The following is a 17,934-nucleotide window of genomic DNA, read 5'->3' as shown; positions in this document are numbered from 1 at the left end:
TAGGTTAGAGCTTTGCATTTTGTAAGCTGCTGGTATCTCGGAGTAAAGCAAATCATTACAGCACGAGCATTTTCCTAGGCATCTTATGAAATCCCTCTATCTAAGGCTACTGGAAGGCACCCTGAACAAAGATCATTCTCCCCAGCTTCTCTTCTCTGAGTGGGAGCTTCAGCCCCCTGCACAGGCTGGAGGTCATCCATAGAACTTGCTTCAGAGTTTGTTTCAGGTTGTTATCCTTCCTGGCCAAAAACCAGATACAGTATTGTAGATGTGGTGCAATGAGTGTTGAAGCAGGAATGACTTGTCCTGGTCTGGTTGTGCTGCTTTTTAATGCAGCTGATGATCTTGTTGTACTTCTTTTCTGTCAGAGCACACTGCTGGCTTGCATTCAGCCTGTGGTCTCTCACCACTTGTCCTCCTAGTCCCCAGGTCCTTTCCAACAGATACAAGCTAGTATTTCCCACCTGGGATATTGGAAGATGGGAACTTGCCAGCAGTCAGTGAAGATCTCTGAGACAGCGAGAGCGAGCGAGCTTTGAGTAGACTGGGAACCACTGTCCACAGCAGGAAATAAGAGAAGAGAAAAGATGTTTCCTTGGGCATTTGGGTGGAAATCATTCCTGACTGCTTTCTCATCCACCGGGAAAATCTGCTGATTGACAATTTGAAGCTGATAGACTTTGGACTCTGTGCAAAGCCAAAGGTAAGAGTATCTGTTAAATCAAATACAATGTGCCCCCAAGTAATGCATGTTTGACCACCGTATGCAACAGGGGCTTGTCCAAACAAACACCCTAAAATCAAGCTGTTTTTGTGGCTGACATGTCATTGCATCTTGTTTGGAATGGCCTGAACTGTGTGAGAGTGGTTAACAGATTGCTCAGAAGCACAGGTAGATTATTTTCTCTAGCTAGACTCCCTGTTTTTGTAGTCTAAGCTGTAGATAATCTTGTAGGTATATCACCTGTGTTATGCAAGGGTCTGTAATAGGAGCATGGGGTTGGTGTGCCTAAGGAACCTTCTAAGGATCTGTATGTAGGATGAGATTGTGGATAGAATAAAATGACTTTTGCAGGTGACGTACAAATCCTGTGATTGCATATGCTTGAACTGAATTGTTTCTTGATCTTCAAACTGATTTCCAGAAGCCTTTATTAACATGTAAGATGGGTGCTGGTAAGAAAGAATGGGAAGACTGCCTTACTGATTCCAAGAGAATTATTTATCATCAAATGATTTTTCCTGGCCAAATTTAGAGCCTCTCACAGGTAATCGAGACCAACAGGCTGTTGTTGCACAATCAACAGGCACAATCGAGATGATCAGCTGAGGAAAATAAAGCATCATGCCAAGGGTACTCGATAAGTGAGCAGCTTGAGATCTGCACATTCATGTGATGCTCATGGTCTTAGACAATATTTGCTTAGTGAGGTCACATTGAATGAAAGCAAAATCTAAGATTAATGAAAATATACAGAGGAGAAGAAGCCTCTGAGGCTTCTGAAGTGTTATGACCAGAAGACATAAACTCTGTTAAAGCAAACGTTTCTCTCTATTTTTTGTGTTATTCCAGGGAGGCCTTGATTACCGCCTGAACACATGCTGTGGAAGCCCAGCTTATGCAGCACCAGAGCTAATCCAGGGCAAAGCGTCTATTGGCTCAGAGGGATGTAGAGCGGTGTTTGTTTTCCCCTCTTTCCCTTCCCTCTGCACAAAGCATTGAAAGGCAGTGGAGCTCAGGTAGGCTCTCTTGGTTTCCCTTCTGAATTCTGCTAGGTTGCATTGCTTGGTAGCTCTCAGAAGCTGTCAGTGGCCACAGACTGGAAAAGTGCAATTGGTCTCAGTTCACACAGCTGGCTGGTTTGTCTCTGGCTAATCCTGAACTGCCTCAAGCGACTGCTTTGGGGCTCTACAGAACAGCAGCTTCAGAGATCTCTTTCTATTACTAAGTTTTTGAAAGAGCAATTTGCTCTGTTAATTATCCATCATTTTTGTGCAGTCTGTTTTGTCAGACGTGTCTTTAGCTTCCAAGTTGTAGGTGAAGACTTGTTTCCATTGTAATGCACAGTGTACTAAAAACTGAGAGATGTCTGGAAGTTTGGAACCCACTACTTGCAGTTGTTAATCTGTCCAAACTGGTCTGGTTTGCAATGCCCTCATCCTTCTTGAATCGCTCTGCTGTTAAAGGCGGAGCAATTCCTACAAGTGCCATGGCCCCACTGTTGTTCTAATTCTTGTTTCTTTGTTTTCCACACACTGCTTTTCAAGCCTCCTTTTTCTTTACAGTCCAAGTGAGAATTGCACTGTGAGGTGTCTGAACCTTGTTGTGCCTCTACATAAAGAGAACAGCAGCAAAGCCTGACAGGTGACTGTGCTGACAGCTCTCGTAGCCAGTAACACGTAACTGTGCTAAATCCCTTGTGACGGCTTTGATTTCATTTTTGCCAGTGAAATCCTTGTAAAAGGAACTGCTAAGGTGAAGATGCTGGTTTTAGTAGTGCTCTAAGCTGAGTGGAAGAACAATTGAATTAGGGTTATATGCTTTCTCTGGGACGATAAGGTTTTTTTTTCTTGAGATAAAGAGCCAGCTTTTCATGGGCTATATGTGGGCTTTGGCAAGGGCAGACAATCCAGTCTGTCAGGAAGCCATTTGAGGTGCTTCAGGTTTGTAAGCTTGTCTTTTTGTTTTTTGAGGCGGATATTTGGAGCATGGGTGTACTGCTGTATGCTCTGCTGTGTGGGTTTTCCCTTTGGATGATGACAATATGATGGGACTCTACAGGAGGATACCAGTGGATATCAGTGGTGCTAGAATACACTGAGAAGGGAAATAGCTGAGCTTGACAAGAGGCCTTGCTTTTCGGATGGCAGAACATGCTGAGCTGTGGGTAGAAAGGCCTGTCTGCTGAATATTGTCCCTGTTTTTGCTGCTTTGTCTGCCAGTATTTTGTGGATTTGGTTCTACGCTTGGTTGGCCTATGTGGCACTGTAGCCTGATTCTATACCATGATAGCATACAGAATTTAAGGAGAAGTATTTTCTTGCCAATGGGCGGATTTTTTGTATCTGGTTCTTCAACTGGCTGCTCCCTATACTATCTGTAGTAAAAATAGAGACACATCATTTGATTTCCCAGAAATGAATGTTACTAAATGCCAGCTCTTCTCATGTCTACGAAGAGCAAAGTTCTGCATTTGCTATTAGAATTTCCTCTTCCAGAATCAGGAGGTAATGTAGGAACCCACAGATTGCCTTCAGAATCCAACAGTTAGTTCTGTTTCCTTTGGGAGTGCATAACAACCTGAGCACATGAACTGAATGACGTGGCTTTTCAGTCTGGTACAAACTCTGCTGTACACTGAAACTTGGTCCATTTGTAAGCAGGACTTTGTCCATTTCTGCAGGACAGCAGAAAACCCTTTGTGCTAATCATGATGCCAAGAAGCAGAATGCGGCAAATGGCAGATGATCCAACTGCTTCAGGTGTTCATTTCCTTAAAACTGAGAATAGTTTTGGACTGAGAGTTTGTAAGCAGAACGGAGCTCTTAAAGCTGTCAGAGATTATTTCTGCACTGTTCAATTCTATCTGCCTAACATACACAGGATCTCAGAACTGCGTTGCGTGAACTGGTGGAACTTGTTGAAGTGAACTGGGATGAGCAAATTTTAGAACTTAGTCAGAACGCAGTAAAAAATGGATAATCTCATGGGTATTAAGGTACAGGCTTGCTATTTCTGCACTGAATTTGTTTTTATTTTACATGGTTGTGATCTGAAAGTTGCTTGAAACGCAGGCACCTCGGCACTGTTGTGTAACTGAATTTCACACATTATAGACCCTCAAATATCCTGGAATCTAAAACTCTGACTTGTTTTAAGTCTGCTGCTTGAGTCTATTCAGGGTCATAGTGTCTGTGTGAAGTGGAGTGTGTGGGGAGATTGTTGCTGCAGATCCTGGGAAGTTGCTGTGTATTTGCAGACAATGGCTGCTGTTGGTCACTGGGTGCCCCTGTTCCTCTGCAGAACAGCTGTGCTGTGCATGCAGCACAGCATGCTGTGCACGCCATGGAACTAGGAATCAAGAAGAGATAGAAGCTTGGCCTTGATGGCACGGGCTGTGTGTATAATCAGGAGGGGTGTTAACTCTTTGAAAGGGCTGATAATATCAGGACAAGGGGAAATGGTTTTAAGTTGAAAGAGGGAAGATTTACGTTGGTTGGTAGGGGAAGTTCTTTACTAGGAGAGTGCTGAGGTCCTGGAACAGGCTGCCCAGGGACGTTGTGGATCCCCCATCTGTAGAGGTATTCAAGGCAAGGTTAGATGTGGCCCTGGACAGACAGGTCTAATAAATGTGAAAGATAGGTGGCCCTACCAGGCAGGGGGAGTGGAGCTTCATGATCCTTGAGGTCCCTTCCAACCCGGGTCATTCTGTGATTCTGTGCTCCCCAGATGCCTCTTGGAAGTCATCAAGTCTGCCTCAGTGCTGACCACCAGTGCACTGTCCCCATGGGACTTAATGAGACACTTGGTGTCTCTGGCTGGGATCTGCTCGGTGATAAACATGGACGCGAAGAACTTAGCAATTGTGTGGGCTCCAAACCTCTTAAGGTAAACTTCTTTTTCCTTTTCAACACGATGCTTAGTTCTGCTCTCCTCCAACCCCAGGGGAACAATTTCTAGATGACAGTTTCTACTCACTTGTTTAGCTGGGACAGCTGTGTCCCTGATCATCCAGGATAATTTCGTCAGTGGCATCACTGTTTGCCCACTGCGGAAATCTCCGGAGCCCAGTTTGACAGTTTTTGGCTACAGAAATTCAGACTTGGGGAAATGATCTTGGGGAAATGACTTGTAAGATCTGCCTTTTCTTCAGATCCCAGCAGAGCCAATCTCCCTGCGCCAGTGAAGCTGCCTGCATGGAGCTGCAGACCCAGTCAGCTGTTGTGGAATTCCTCATCAGCCATGCAGATGTCCTCTTCTGCTCCAAATCCACACCAGCCTTGGGAGAGGGAGTAGGTGAGCACCTTCCTCCATTAGCTTGATGTTGATCTGACAGCTTCATCCAATCCAGGTCTTCTCCAAGACCTTTGAAAATTCTATTACTGTCGAGGAGACAGCAGGCTTCTGGGCTTAGGTTAGAATACTGTGCCCCGTTGCTGGGTCATGAGAGTGTCCAAGCCTTACATGGAGAAAACTATCACTGCTGTTAAGATTTTTTGCAAGCAGGTGAAGCTTGATTGAAGTGTGGCTGTGAAGCTTTCTGAGATCCCTGCCCCCTAGTTTTTCTACGCTTTTTGTTTGCCTTTTTCGATACAGTGAGTTGCTCTTAATTGTGGCTGAGTCCTTTGCCACGAGCATACCACTGAGCACACGGTTATTTTGAGCTCCTCTTCTTCCAGTGGCTTGGATGAGCAATTCTGAGAGATATGCAGAACTGGGATGGCTGTGCTGCTGCTTCCTTTTCTGTCTTAGCTGTGGTTTTCCCTTGCAGGGCACAGTTCTCTGCCTGGGCCCAAGTCTGTGTGGGTGTCTCCATCCGCAAAGCTGCTCACCGTGCAGGAGGCACAGGCTGAGAGGAGAGGTCAGAGCAGCTCTCCTGTTGCAACACAGAGCAGCAAGATACAAGCGGAGGAAGGCCCAGCAGCTGTACTAAGGAACTTGGATGCAATCATTGATTTTCCATCTGAAAGATAAAGAAAGAGGAATTCCCTTTCCAGCCCCCATCATCATTATTTGGGTGATTTTTATTGGTTTACTTTTTGTCCGTTACATCTCCAAGGACTCAACTTACACACAGTTGCCCTACGGGCTCAGTGGAGCCACACAAGGGTGCATTTCCTTCCTGGTTGGGCAGGCAGTCACGAGATGCAGAAAGCCACACTGACGTCTATCCTGGTCTGTGTTGGCTGTACCTGGAAACACTGGGGTTTTCCAGATTTCAGGGCCACACACCTGAAACCAATTGTGCTTCTCCTGTAAGCAGAGCTGTTGGTCAGACTTGCAGGCACTACAAATTAATGATGGCAGTGAGCTGAGGCCGAGGAGGTGTTAACGTAAGAGTCAGAGATGCTTTTGAGCTTCCCTTATGGCTGCACCATTCCTCAGAAAGCAGTTACGCCTGCCAGCTCCTGTCCTGTTCTGCTGTGGAGACTTTACTCACATGGTCTGCATCTTGATTGACATGGTTGAGAGGAATGTAGCCAGCAGGACTTGAGGGCTGAGCTGTAGGAATGGAAGCGTCCTCTGCTGTTTGAAACAGAGCGCGTTTCTAAGCTGTGTTTCAGCAGAAAGCAGGCAGTGCCAGGAATGGGCAACTGTCATCAAGGGCTCGGTGCAGCTCATCACTCACCCTGCACCACGACTGACAGCATGCTCTGTTTTCTCTCTCCAGACTGAGTTCTCCCAGTAAGAGGGCAGAGTCAGCAGCTGGCAGTTGGCGTTCCTGCTTCTGCCTGGGCAAACCATCCCCTGTGGCCAAACACCAACTGCAGAGCAGTGCCAGGGAGCCTTCCGAAGCAGAAGTCGTGGTCCTGGCAGATAAGGGTGCAAATACAGCTTTCAAAGCAGTGCTTGTCAGCAACACAGGTAGAATTCATGCTTTCAGTGGGCTTGTGCCTCCTTCTGTATTCCTGCGTTCGAGCCCGTGCCTGACATCGTTGGTTGACTCCTGTCTTTCCCAAATGAGTCTCGCAAGCTGCTTGAAACCTGCTTGACAGGCAGCACCAAGCCTTTGCCTCCTTGGATAGTGAAAGTTTGACGCTAAATGCTGTGTATCTACTCTTTCCAGGTGAATCCATCCCTCGCCAACACAGGAACCCACCAGCAATTTGCAATGATGCACGTTGTGCTTCCATCAATGGAGTGCAGTTAGGATGCATGAGTCACTGCAGTTCCAAGGACAGCCTTCCAGGTGACAGCAATGATGGAAAGAAGGAGCTCTGCCCTATTCAGTTTTGGGCCCCTCCATGCAAGAAAACCTTACGTTTCTGGAACGTCTTCAGCTAAGAAGGTAGTGAGGGGTCTGGAGCACAAACCTTACGAGGAGCTGCTGAGGGAACTAGGATTGTTCAGCTTGGAGAAGAGGAGGCTCAGGAGAGACCTTATAACTTCCTGAAGGGAGGTTGTAGTGAGCTGGGGTTTGGCCTCTTCTCTTGTGTAATCACTGATAGAACTAGAGGGAAAGGTTTTATGCTGCGCCAGGGAAAATTCAGGCTGGACATTGCGAAACATTACTTGTCGGAAAGGGTATTCAGGCATTGGAATGCACTGCCCAGGGAGGTGGTGGAGTCACCGATCATGGCAGCGTTCAAGAAACGTTTGGATGTGGTGCTGAGGAATATGATTAAGCCGGGAAGTATTGGTAATGGTTGGACCAGATGATCTTCTAGGTCTTTTCCAGCTTTGATAATTCTGTGATTCTGAGCTGAGAAGCTTGTCTTGCTCAAGTCCTGCTTCCAAGCTTAACCACCTACAATGAAGTAGATGTCAATTTTCTGGTGTCCTTCAATTCCATGTCCGCATTTTCCAAAAGAAGGAGGTAACCAGCTACAGTGAAGTGAGCAATTTCAGTGCCTATTTCTGATGGTGGCAATGAGTTCAGAGGTCACACTTAACTGATAGTGCCTGTTTCCATTCTGACAAAGGCTGTAGTTGCAGCTGACTTCCCGAGGCTGCCATACGTAGTGGTGATGCAGCCTTGGGCTTGTGCGTTTGCATGACTCCCACCTTTCCTTTCTGTGTCTTGCAGGTCAGCTGGTGCTGGAAGCGGCCGGTATCTGAGTAGGAATGAAGGTGAGTGCAGGAGCAGCTGCTGAGGGGAGGAAGGAAGTCCATGCTAATGAGCTCTGAAGCATCTGCGGGTTCGGTATCAGAAGAAGCAGAAGTGATGCAGGGGGCTCCCCAGCAGGAAGCTGTCTGATCCAAATGCTTGCTGAGAGTTTGGAAGCCCAAACCCTTATGGTCTCTGTAAGGGTGGCTAATATAAAGATGTTAACCAAGATGGTGGTAAATAGTCAAAGGTTGTTAGCAAAGGAAAACTCACCAATGTCAATGTTTTGACCAGAAAGCTGAGGCAGTCTCAACTGGGGAGCAATCTCCAAGAGATGCTGCCTCAGTGGTGGTCAGCCCTTAAATGAGGTCTCAGAGGAAGTGGAGTTGAGGTCCACCCCTTCCAGGAGCACAGCTAGATTACTCTCATCTGTGCTCCCGCAGCTGACCCAACACTTGCCTCAGCTGATTAATCAGAGGTTCAAGCTGTGATTTCCCATACAGTCTCTAAGCTGAAGGCAGCATCTCCTTGATCTGATGGTGGTGTGCCTGAGTGAGGGAGTGATCCAAGCTGGATGCAGAAGAGTCATCTTAATTTCTCTGCTATTTTACTTCAGATGACACCTATTGGGTGTTGGTTTCTTAAAATTTGGATCTAGGAGGTGGCCTCTCCCTTTGCTTCTGGTGAAAGCACAGTAGTGCAGCAGGAGTAGAAGACAAAGAGGTTTTCTTCGTGACAGCAACACCGATTATTTGATTCAAATGTAGAACTGTGATGAAGATGGTGAAGAACAGATACACCTCAAAGACAAGCTTGATCACATAAGGAATGAGCATGTGATCCAAGACAGTCAGTGTGGCTTTAGCAGGGGAAGGCCATGCCTAACTAATCAGGTGGTCTTCTATGATGGAGTGACTGCATTTGTGGACAAAAGGAAGGAAACTGATGTCATTGACCTGGACTTGAGCAAGATCTTTGACATGGCCCTCCACCACATCCTTATCTCTAAACTGGAGGGATGTGGATTTGACAGGTGGACCACCTGGTGGATAAGGGATTGGTTGAAAGGCCACAGACAGAGGGTGGTGATTCATGGTTCGATGTCCAGGTGAAGGCTGATAACAAGTGGTGTCATCCAGGAGTCTGTCTTGGGACCAGTGCTTTTTAACATGGTTATCAGTGACACCAATGATGCAATGGAGTGCACCCTCTGCTGTTTGCTGAGTGGTGCGGCTGATGCAGTGGAAGGAAGGGATGCCATTCAGAGGGAGCTCAACCGAGAGGTTGGCCTAGGTAAATCTAATGAGGTTCAAGACAGCAAAGTGCAAGGTTTTGCACTTGGGCTGGAAGAATCCCAGGCATTTCTACAGCCTGGGAGGAGCAGTCCTTAAGAGAAGCCCCGCAGAGAAGGACCTGGGGGTCCTGGTGGATGAAAAACAGAACGTGAGCCATCAGCGTGCTCTTGCAGCTCAGAGAGCAAATGGTCCCCTGGGCTCCATCAGAAGAGGGGATGGCCAGCAGGGACAGGGAGGCGATTGATCTTCATGATCCTTGAGGTCCCTTCCAACCCGGGCCATTCTATGATTCTGTGATTACACTCACTGACAGAAATAACGGCAGCTGTACAGAAGCTGGATATATTTTGGGACAGTTCTTGTAACCAGCTGATTTTAAGACCTTGCCCAAGTCGTGAGTCTTAATTGCATGTCAGAAGAAAGCTGGGAAAGTGGTTATTGCTCATTCTTTCTCATTTGCTGATTCTTTCTTTAGTGTTCCTTTTCCAAAGGAGATTCTGGTGATGGAAGCAGTTGAAGAAAGAACCAAAGCAGCTCTTGCCAAGAGTGCTTGAAGTCCCTGTGGAGAGAAGCAAAGAACTTGGGCTTCCTCTGGGATGCTCCCCACCATGTCTCAGGAAGGAGACCAACTGCTGTTCCACTTTCTGCTCTGTGTGTGGAAAGGTACGTCTGGGTTTCTTCTGCTTGTTTTTTCTTTCTTTTTCTGGCTTTGAAGGAGAAGGGGTGGAGCAAGGGGAGACCCACTGGTCATTTGTTACCTCAAGAGCAGGATGGATTTTACATTCACTGTGAAAAACCTGGGCTAGTAGCATGGGCATGTTTCAGGCTGGACTCTTCTTTTGCTGCTTGGTTTCCTTTTGGCTACAGGGAGACAGCTGTCTAAAGGTGTGTTTTCAAACCCACTCTCCAAAACCATGTTTCATTGTTGCAGGTGGTTCAGTGTGCTCTTGCAGTGCAGATGCTGTAGTTTGCTGTAGAATCTGAATGGTTTCTGTTCCTAGGAGAGGACTGGGAGGAGGTAGTGAGAAGAGAATTCAATGCCTGAGGTGTATCTTAGTGAGAAATGTTGGCATGAGGTGCTGAAAGTCTTGAGCTGTCAAAGGCCAGTGAGGCTCAGACTCCTTAACCTGCTGGAGCAGGGTGGAAGCAAGGAGTGGGCACTGCCGTCCCACAGGCTGCACTTGGTTCTGGTCTGCCAGGTCTGTGCTGGCCTGGATTTCTTCTGAGAAGTTTGTTGGAGCTGCTTGGAGTAGTGAAGGGTGGGGAAGAAGTGCTGCTCAAGAGCTAAAGCTCTGCTTGATCATTTTGGATGGATTTAACCATGGTATCTGATGACATAGTTTCCATCAGAATGATCCCAGCATTGTGCAAGTGTCTCAGCTGAAGCCCCTGAGCAGATGTGTGAGAGCACCCTCCTACTCCAGCTGAGCCATAGGAAAGCTGACTGTGCCCAGTAATTACAGCTTCTGCAGATTGAATGTGCTTCCAAGTGTTTTCCTTAGTGATCAATCATGTCCCAGCACTCTGATATTCCATCTCTGTCACAATCTGGAGCATCTCTGCAATCCTTGGGTTCCCATTCCCACCAGCATTTCTTCCTTTCTCTCTTTAGAATCAGTGTGGTGCAGTTCCCTGTGTTTGTGAGCAGCAGCCAGCAGGCTGCAAGAGATCCAATGGCAGCTTTCAGCACACAGAGGGATGTGATGGGGACAGACTGTCCTTAGTGCCATGCAGAAGGGAGTTTTTACTGTCCTCTATCAAGAAGTATGAAAGAATAGAGTTTGAATGATACTTGTGAGCAGGTGCTGTGCTGTAGGGGATGTCAGGTAACCATTAATTTGGGGGTGCAGGAAGGAGCAGTGAAAGTGATGTATTAGTTTGTGTTTTGACTGTTGGAGTGCAGTTCCATTTTTGGGAGCAAAACTATGGGCTAAGATGGAAAACAGAAGGGAGAAGGCTGATACCTGGATAGTGGGCTGAGCTTTGGTGACTGCAGCCATCTGCCGTAGAAGTTAGAAGTTTTGCACAGTGGGGTTCAGAATGGGAGCTGATGATGAATGGGAGCTGCTCAAGGGACAGACTTCCACATACAAGTTCCAGTGCCTCAATGACTTTCTTGTAGCGAGGAGCCCAAAACTGAACATAAGACTTGAGGCACAGCCTCTCCAGTGTTGAGTCCAAGGGGATGATTACCTCTCTGCTCCTGCTGGCCACACTATTTCTTATACAGGCCAGGATGCCGTTGGCCTTCTTGGCCACCTGGGCACACTGTTGGCTCATGTTCAGCTGAGCATCGACCAACAGCCCCAGGTCCATTTCCTCTGCACAGTCCTGCAGCCACTCAGCCCCAAGCCTATAGCGCTGCATGGGGTTATTGTGGCCAAAGTGCAGGACCTGGCATTTGGCCTCACTGAACCTCATCCCATTCACCTCAGCCCAGTGAGGTTGATCCAGCTTATCTAGATCCCTCTGAAGGGGCCTCCCTTCCCTCAGGCAGATTGACACCAGCTCCCAGACAAAAGACAAAAAGAGAAGAAAGCAGAAATGAAGAAGGCTTCTCTGAGAGCTGCCCCTGCACCTGCAGAGGTGAGTCCTTGTTATGGACAGACACAGCTCTTGTTGTCAGGGCCTCCATCTGTCAGACATGAATGAGACTGTAAAATCCTGAGGGAAGTGGCGTCCTGTTTCTGCACTTGCTTTGTTTCTTTGCAGTGTTTGAAGTGTTACACAAAATGAAGGATAAATCTCTAAAGCAGGTGGTCGGGATGCTGGCATGATGATGTTACTTATGTAATTAGTGCTATTATTTTGTAGTATGTTAGCAGTTTGCTAATAAACAAAAAACAAGGGGGGGTTGGACGGGTCGGTAACAGAGGAAGGGGTCCTGGTAACAGAGGATGCTGAGAAGGCGGAAATACTGTATGCTTTCTTTGCTTCTGTCTTTAGTGAAAAGGCATTCCCTGAGGAATCCCAGAACCTGGAGGTTAATGAGAGAGTCTGGGGAATGGGAGATTTCCCTTTAGTCAGGGAAGAGGTGGTCCGTGAGTGCCTAGGAAACATTAAGGTCCATAAATCCATGGGACCTGATGGGGTGCATCCACGGGTGCTGAGAGAGCTGGTGGAGGTCATTGCTGAGCCGCTCTCTGTAGTCATTCAGAGGCCTTGGAAACTGGGGAGGTGTCTGAAGACTGGAGGATGACCAGTGTCACTCCGGTCTTTAAAAAATGGCAAGAAGGAGGACCCAGGTAACTATAGGCCAGTCAGCCTCACCTCTGTCCCAGGGAATGTGATGGAACAGCTTGTGCTGGATGCCATCTCCAGAGAACTGGGAGTAAAGCAGGTTATCAGGAGTACTCAGCATGGGTTCACCAAGGGGAGGTCGTGCTTGACCAACCTGGTGGCCTTTTATGAAGATGTCACTGGCTGGGTGGATAGGGGGAGAGTGGCAGATGTAGTCTACCTTGATTTCAGAAAGGCTTTTGATATTGTCCCCCATGACATCCTTATAACAAAGCTGAGGAAGCATGGAATAGATGAGTGTACAGTGAATTGGGTCAAGAACTGTCTGACTGGCAGAGAGTGCAGAGGGTTGTCGTTGGCGGTGCTGAGAGGGGATTTGATCCAGGTTTATAAATACCTGAGGTGTGGGGGCCATAGTGGCACGGCTGGTCTCTTTTCAGTAGTGCGTGGGGACAGGACTAGGGGTAATGGGGTGAAACTTCTGCATAGGAAGTTCCGCACAAATGTGTGCAAGAACCTCTTTACAGTGAGGGTGACGGAGCACTGGAACAGGCTTCCCAGGGAGGTGGTGGAGTCTCCTTCTCTGGAGATATTCAAGACACGCCTGGACACCTACCTGTGCAACGTGGTGTAGGGAACCTGCTTTGGCAGGGGGGTTGGACTCAGTGATCTCTAGAGGTCCCTTCCAACCCCTACAATTCTGTGATTCTGTTGGAATGTGGGAATGCAAGAAAGAATATTCTGAGCAGTAGCTGTGGAGCGAGATAAATGGCATGAGAAAGCAAAGCTGAGAAGTAAGGAAGGCTCAAGAAGAGAAAACAAAGTCCAATAGGGCATATTTAGAGACAGGTGAAGAACCCTTGAGCGCACTGAGGAGTACTAGCATACTCTGGAATGTCTCTTGGGCTCCCTACAGCACACATACTTGCTCTGGGGCATGTCTGGATGTCTGTAGAGCTAATTGCGGGGCCCTGAGAAACCTCTGGGGCACATTAGGGGGCACTGGCTTCCATGTAAGTGTTCCCAGGTTCCCAGAAGTCAACAGGGAAGCCTTTGGAGACCCCTTGAGAAGACTCAGTGGGGCCCTAGAGTGATGTAGCAGCTTGTGTTGGTTGCATCTGCTTGGCAGGGAAGCGATTTCCGTGCTGGGAGCTGATTGACTGGGAGGTGATTCCCTTGGTTTAATTAATTTAATTACCTGGAATATAATTAAATAATACTGTTCAGCATTCAATCAAGATTATATTTTTCCAAAGTACTGCAGTCGTGCATCTGTAGCAGCTTTCCTAAAATATATCGAGTTTATTCAAAATTCCAGTGATGCTCCTAAAGCACTTGAAGTGCATTGGAGGTGGCGAGTGACAAAACAGCTCTGAGAGAATCATCATCAAATCAGAACATGGGAACGGTAACTAATAGCAGAGATTCTGATAAGAATATTTAAATTTTCAAATTACCTTTTTCTAAAGTTGTATTTCACCAAGTTTCATCAATGTGCACACTGAAAAGCTGACTTGCTATGTTTCTTTTTATAAAAAATCATGTGTTACAATTGAGAAAAGAAGGTATAGCATGTAACATCCTCCAAGTAAAGTGCAAAAAACATTTCTTCACAGTTCCAATTAATGTCTTAGGTTTTGTTCAGACTCACTAAATGATGTATTTCAGGGTACATCACATGGGAATATAAGAAGACTATTCAGAACAGGAGCTGCAGAGCAAGATGAACAGCATGTGAAGGTAAGGCCGGGAACCAAGGACACAGCTTTTGTGTCACTCAGCCACCTGTGGCAGAGGTCAGGATTTCAGCAGGGATTTCTGCAGACGTTCCTTGAACACCCCCAGGGTGGGTGACTCCACCACCTCCCTGGGCAGTCCATTCCAGTGCCTGGCCACCCTTTCTGAGAAGTAATATTTCCTAATGTCCAGCCTGAACCTCTCCTGCCGCAGCTTGGAACCATTCCCTCTAGTTCTATCAGTAATGACACGAGAGAAGAGGCCAAGCACCAGCTCACTGCAACCTCCCTTCAGGAAGTTATAGAGAGCAATGAGGTCTCCCCTGAGCCACCTCTTCTCCAGGCTGGACATTCCCATCTCCTGCAGCCTCTCCTCATATGGCCCCATTGTGCTCCAGACCCCTCACCAGCTTTGTTGCCCTTCTTTGAACACGTTCCAATGCCTCAGAGTCTTTTTTGCAGTGAGGGGCACAAACTGGACACAGAATTAGAGTTGTGGCCTCACCAGTGCTGAGTACAGGGGGACAGTCACCTCTCTGCTCCTGCTGGCATCACTGTTTCTGATGCAAAATGTATGTAAGTGTCACATGTGTGACATCCTTTTTGATGGAGTTCTGTGACTGGAGTTCAATGGATTTGAGAGCTGACTTGAAGCCTGTGGGCATCACCCAGGAGTTGGGGTGAGAGGATGAGGTGTAGGAACAGGAACCTCTTTGGTCGTTATTAACTCCCAACTTTTTGGTCAGGAATCTCTGTGTGTTTCTTTATCATGTAAAGAGCAGAGTCATTGTGCAGCTTGTGAATGAATTGATTCATGCCTGCTGATTGGTGCTGTTCTCTACAGGGAGCTGCAATGGAAATGGACACTTGTGGTCCACTGTCCAGCCCCCTCCCGTGTTGGATTTTCTGGGCTTTGAGACACGTCTTCCAGATGCACTTTGTGTTATTTCTGATGTGTTGACCTGTTGAGCTCCAGCCCCAAAGGAGGATTCAAGTACTACCATTGGGAATGTAGTATTTCTTGCTAAACAGAATTCGTGTGCACCCTTGTCTTTCGTCTGCACAAAGGATCTTGTAATCATCTCTGTCTGTGTTTCTTTTAGACCCAGAGATGGAGCAGAGAGGAACACCGACTTGGGTGAATCTTCATTCAGGAGCAGGGACACGTCATGCTCATCTGAGGTGTCTGACTGACAGCAAGAGCAGAGAGGTAAGTTTCATAGGGTCGCGTGCCCATTTTATTTTTTTTTTCATTCATGATGCATAGAGGCGTTCCCCAGACAAAGTGAGCATTTCTCAACTGGACTTTCTAGAAATGAGCTAGGCAGTGAAAATGGGTTTGAAGCATTCCTAAGAGCCCCGCAAGAGAATGCTGAGAGTTAATCTGGCACCCTCCTTTGGAAACGTCCGTTGTCTGTCAGCTCTTCAGCTGTGCCCTAACACCTCCCATTGCGCTGCCACACCAGGATAGAATTCCAAGCCCACACTGAGTCCTGGAATGTTGTGGTGCCGTGTTGGAATCAGATGTGACCACGTGGTCTTGGCTCCCCGCCTTGTGGGGGGTCATGGTGGACCAGGCTGTTGGCCGTTGGTGATGTCATAAGCGGCTGGAATGAGGGGAGGAGCGGTGCGTTCTGTGTTCCTTTGTGGGTGAGCTAGTGGTCGGAGTGGTTGGTTGTCTTGTTGGTCTTGTGCCTTTTGTGCCGTTAGTTAGTTAGTTTTGTTAGTTAGTTAGTTTTGTTAGTTAGTTAGTGTTGTTAGTTAGCGTTGTTAGTTAGTTACTGTTGTTAGTTAGTTCCGTTAGTTAGTTAGTTCCGTTAGTTAGTTAGTTCCGTTAGTTAGTTAGTGCCTTTAGTTAGTGGCTTTAGTTAGTATCTTTAGTGCTTTTTCTTCTCACCGTCGTGTGCAGCAGCTTGTAGGTAAGCTGAGCTGACGTGGGATGGAATGGGTGGGCAGTGAGGTGTTGAGAACTGCTGGCTGTTTGAGCTCACAGCACCGTATTGCTTACTCTTGACCATCAGACGTAATTTTCCCCGGTACACACGTTCCAAAGGGGGTATCAGTAAAGTTGGCACCTGTCCCGTGCTTCTTCCATTGTCTTTGCTCAGTAGTGGAAGCATTGTAAAGTTGCTGGGCAGACAGGCATCACGTAGCCTGAGACTCAGCATGTCTTGCAGCAAGTGGGTGGGACAGTTGTGCTGTGTGTGTTATTCCATGACTGTCTTAGCCCTGCTCACTGACCTGCTCTTTCTCTCTCCTCTCCTCACCCTCCGCCCACTGCCTCGGTGCAGCTTTTGCTCTCATTTCATCCGAGCAAAGCGACAAGGAACTGCTGCAGATAGCTTGAGGTGATCTCACTGCCAGGTACGTGCCATGTTTTGTCCCCCCGCATGGTTTTGCCGCAGGGTATGCGCGGGTAGCTCTGAAGAAGTCTGTCCATACTGTGCTGTGTGAATAGAGAAAACAGAAGTGTGTTTCTGCTCTGTTCCAGCTGTTCACGCTTGCTGTGATGGGTGCTGCGTGCAGTGGGATCAGCTGTGAGCCTGAGTTGGCGGCGACGGAGGTACAGTATGAAGCTCTGGCCGGTCTTTTTTCCCTGTGTTGAACCATTAGAAGGAGCTGCAGGTGTACTCTCCTGCAGGAAAGAATGGGCCAAAAAGGGCCTGGCCACTTGTCTGTGCCAGTGCCATTGCTGATTAGTCTGGGTAGAGAGAGATGCATCTTTGCATGGCCTGGCAATGCACGCCAGAAAGGGAAATAACTGTGATGAGACGTGCAGCTCCTTCTGAAGTGCTCCTGATAAGGACGGAGCGCATTTGCTGCAGCTTTCTTTGCAGATGTGCTCCTCACCTTGAAATCCTCCTGGTTTGTCCTCATCTCCTGACCACGGCCTGTGCTCTGTTTTGCAGGCTGATAACATGCGGGAGCCGCAGCTGGTGCATGCTATGTCATCTTTAAACGTACCAGCGATTGCGGCAGCCCATGTTATTAGGAGCCACGTCGCCCAGGGGCCGGATGAGCTCTCTCTGGAGGTAAGCAGTTCCAGGCGTTCCTTGTTGTTGTGCACAGAATTAGTATAGAGTGTGAACGCCTTGGGAATACTCTCATATTTTGTGTCGTAGAAGAAGGCTTTTGTTTTAGCTGTGCTGAAGCTGGGATTGATGTTTCAATCTTTTGCAGGTTGGAGACATCGTGTGCATTGTTGATATGCTACCAAAGGAGATGAGCCCCTTTTGGAGAGGCAAGCGTGGCTTTGAGGTAGGCACACATTTTTGACTAGAGAGCACAGCTTCAGTAGAGTCGGGAATCTCCGGTTGGAGCTGCTCTGCCTGCACAGGATGGCTTCTGGATGCAAACAGTTGCCCTGTGTCGGTGTCAGAGGACCTTCCCTTTGGCTCTGGGCTTGGGCTAATGCCCACCTGTCTTTTTGTTCTTATTACAGGTTGGTTTTTTCCCTGGTGAGTGCGTGGAACTCATCAGGGGAAAACTGCCCGAGTCCATCCTACATTCATTGCCAAAGCCAGGTGCGTATTTTACATTTGACAATGCGGGTTAGTAAAATGGGGTCTGAACGTGGCTTTCAGGGGGTTCATTAATGCCCGAGTTGAGCAAGCTTAGAAAGAGAACTGCATTAAGCTCCTTGGGCACCTCCAGGGATGGGGAAAATCCGTTCTTGCGTGTCTTTGTTGGGAACATGCTTTCTGTTGTTACGTGTTCTGTTGAATGTGTTGCACTCGGCCTCGTCCAACCGAGCCAGGGCTGAAATGAACTTGTTTTTTTGTTTTGTTGCGCAGAGCCAAAGAAACGGGGCAAGTTCATCTCCTGCCTTCGTTCCCTGTTGAAGGCCTGCCCCAGGAGAGCGAAGCAGCCTGAGCCTCCAACATTCTCGGGATC

The 17,934-nt window shown here is 47.7% G+C and overlaps 2 long non-coding RNA genes across 2 annotated transcripts; both read left to right on the top strand.

Moving 5' to 3' along the window:
* Positions 1–1,576: 1,576 nt before the first annotated feature.
* Positions 1,577–5,009, top strand: LOC146755209 (uncharacterized). The gene is made up of 3 exons (XR_014938313.1): positions 1,577–1,740; positions 4,451–4,609; positions 4,875–5,009. It is a non-coding gene; the product is annotated as an uncharacterized LOC146755209 (long non-coding RNA).
* A 10,138-nt stretch (positions 5,010–15,147) lies between these two features.
* Positions 15,148–17,286, top strand: LOC146755208 (uncharacterized). Its single transcript, XR_014938312.1, has 4 exons — positions 15,148–15,250; positions 16,332–16,404; positions 16,532–16,603; positions 16,950–17,286. It is a non-coding gene; the product is annotated as an uncharacterized LOC146755208 (long non-coding RNA).
* The last annotated feature ends 648 nt before the right edge of the window (positions 17,287–17,934 follow it).

The sequence above is a fragment of the Coturnix japonica genome, chromosome 35 (genome assembly GCF_054131305.1).
Source record: "Coturnix japonica strain WE chromosome 35, WE-NBRP24, whole genome shotgun sequence".
Classification (NCBI taxonomy): domain Eukaryota; kingdom Metazoa; phylum Chordata; class Aves; order Galliformes; family Phasianidae; genus Coturnix; species Coturnix japonica.
Note: the sequence above shows the minus strand (reverse complement) of the source record. Positions and strands in the feature narration are given on the sequence as shown.